Source organism: Myotis nattereri, assembly GCF_964212035.1.
Source record: "Myotis nattereri genome assembly, chromosome: X".
Classification (NCBI taxonomy): domain Eukaryota; kingdom Metazoa; phylum Chordata; class Mammalia; order Chiroptera; family Vespertilionidae; genus Myotis; species Myotis nattereri.
The window spans coordinates 53,284,198-53,287,334 of record NC_138078.1 but is presented as its reverse complement, the minus strand read 5'-3'; positions in this window follow the sequence as shown (position 1 = coordinate 53,287,334).

Genomic DNA, 3,137 nt, shown 5'->3' with positions numbered 1-3,137 from the left:
GACAGACTGTAATCTAGTTTCATTCTTTTGCATGTGGCTTTCTCATTTTTCCAGTACCATTTATTGAAGAGGCTTTCTTTTCTCCATTGTGTGTTTCTGACTCCTTTGTCAAAAATTGTCTGTCCATATACATGTGGTTTTATCTCTGGGCTCTCAATTCTGTTCCATTGATCTGTGTGTCTATATTTCTGCCAATACCATGCTGTTTTGCTTATCATAGTTCTGTAGTGTAATTTAAAGTCAGGTAGTGTGATTCCTCTGGCTTCATTCTTGTTTTTCTCAGAATTGCTTTGGTATGTGGGGTCTTTTGTGGTTCCATACAAATCTGTTGATTCTTTTGTTAAATTTCTTTTAAAAATGACATTGGAATTTTGATGGGGATTGCATTAAATCTATATACTACTTTGGGTAATATGACCATTTTAACTATTCTGATTCTTCCAATCCATGAACACGGGATATTCTTCCATTTTGTTGTACCTTTTCAATGTCTTTTAAGTATATAAGTCTTTCACATCCTTGGTTAAGTTTATTCCTGGATATTTTATTCTTTTGTTGCAATTGCAAAAAGAATTATTTTTTCTCACTTTTTTTCTAAAGTTTCATTGTTAGCAGAAAACCAGTGGATTTTTGTACATTTTTTAAAATTCATTTTTATTGACTTCAGAAAGGAAGAGAGAGAGAAAGATAGAAACATCAATGATGAGAGAGAATCATTGATCAGCTGCTTCCTACATGCCTTCTACTGGGGATTGAGCCTGCAACCCAGGTATGTGCCCTGACGGGAATCAAACTTTAACCTCCTGGTTCATAGATCGACACACAAACACTGAGCCACACCAGCTGGGCAGATTTTTGTACATTGATTTTGTATCCTGCAACTTTACTGCACTTGTTTATTGTATTAGGTAGATCTGCTATGACTTTCAATCTCTACTGCAGGACAATGTCCAATGCTATTTATGACTGGCCCTGAGTATTCTGTTTGGAGCTATCAGCAATCCACAGTTTGTGGCTCCCTCTTCTGAGGCTGGGTGTCTTTGGAAAGGACCAAGATGTGCACCAGGGTCTGCTTTTCCTAGTCCTGGGCCAAGAAGGAGATCAGACAAACTCTCAAAGCCTCCAGAAACCCACCTCTGCCTGCAGTCTGATTGTATTCAGGCTTGATTAGCCTCAGGCTATTGACCACAGGGTTGGACAAGAGGTCTTCCAACAGGGTGGGGCAACTGCCTCCTCCCCCCTCCCCCCCAGAAAAATAAAAAACGCCTGGATAGCAAAGGTTCACTGGAGAAAGATGTACTCTGCAGCATGATAGTATGACTCAGCACAGGAAAGCAGGGTGGATGTCACCAGAGACCCCCCAACCCTGGATACTCCTCACACAGCTCCAACCCACTTTGCCCTCCCTCTGCCAGAGCCCAAGGTGAGTGGCTACACATGACATTTTGTATATGGGCCTTTTAAGAGGGTGCCTGCATTTCCAGCCATCTCTTCCTGGCAAATAGAAACCCTGCTGCTTTTCACAGCCAGATGTTATGTGGGCACCTTTCTCAATTCTGGTACTCTGCACTCGTGAGCCCAGCGTGGAGCTTAGACCCAGAGTTCTCAGTGGGAACTGCCCACAGCTGAGATATCTCTCCAGACCAGGGGTCCTCAAGCTTTTTAAACAGGGGGCCAGTTCACTGTCTCTCAGACCATTGGAGGGCCGGACTATAGTTAAAAAAAAAACTAGTCGGCTGCTAAGCAACAGGCAGCAGCTGCAAAAACACCCGGCGGGCCGGATAAATGTTTTCGGTGGGCCGCATGTAGCCCGCGGGCTGTAGTTTGAGGACCCTTGCTCCAGACTTTCTGCTGCTGTCTGTGGGAGCCCGGCCAGGCCTTTCACGCCTCCACACTTCCTACTAGTCTCTGTGTGGTTTCCACTTTCTGTCCTTGGTTATCAGCATTCTCTCTCTAGCTATTCTTCAGTTGATTTTTCGGGGTGGTTTTTCTGTATTTTAGTTGTAATTCTAGTTTAGTCCTGGGAGAGTATCAGTGTAGCCTCCACTTACTCTGTCACCATTTTTAAGCCATCCTAGACTTTTATTTTTGGGAAGGTTTTTGATGGTTGTTTCCATTTCCTCACTGCTGTTTGGTCTATTTTAGATTTTCCTGTTCTTCATGATTTAGTCTAGGAAGGTTATATATTTCTAGGAACTTATTCATTTTTTTTAGGTTATTGAATTTGGTGGCATATAGTCTTTCACTGTATTCTAGTATGATCCTTTGTATATCTATGATATCTGTGGTGATTTCACCTCTTTCATTTCTGATTTTGTTTATATGGGTCTTTTCTCTTTTTTCCTTAGTGAGTCTAGCCAGGGGGATTTCAATTTTATTAACCTTTTCAGAGAACCAGCTCTTTGTTATATTAATTTTTCTATATTATTTTTGTTCTCTACTTCATTCAGTTCTGATTTAATTTTTATTATTTCCTTTCTTTTGCTGACTTTGGGTTGTTGTGTTTTTTTTCTAGTACATTAAGATGTAATGTTAAGTTATTAACTTGGGATTTCTCATGTTTCTTGAGATAGGCCTGTAATGATATAAACTTCCCTCTTATTGCTGCTCTTGCTGCATCTCAGAAGTTTTGATAGGTCATCCTGTCATTCTCATTTGTCTCTATATATCTTTTGATCTCACCTTTTATTTCTTCTTTGACCCAGTCATTTTTTAGGAGTATGTTATTTAATCTCCATATGTTTGTGGGTTTCTTTACTTCCTTTCTGCAGTTGATTTATAATTTCAAAGCATTGTGATTTGAGAATATGCTTGGTAAAATTTCAATCTTCTTTAATTTGTTGAGGCTAGTTTTGTGATCCAACATATGATTTATCCTTGAGAATGTTCCATGTACTTTGGAGAATGTATAATCTGATGTTCTGGGATGAAAGGTTATAAAGGTCAATTATGTCCATTTGGTCTAGTGCTTCATTCAAGGCTGATATTTCTTTATTGATTTTCTGTTTGGTTGATCCATCTAGAGCTGGCAATAGAGTATAGAGTATTAAGGTCTCCAACTATGAGTGTGTCTTTATCTCTTTTTCCCTTTAGTTCTGTGAGTAGTTGCTTTATATATTTTAGTGTTCCCCAATTGG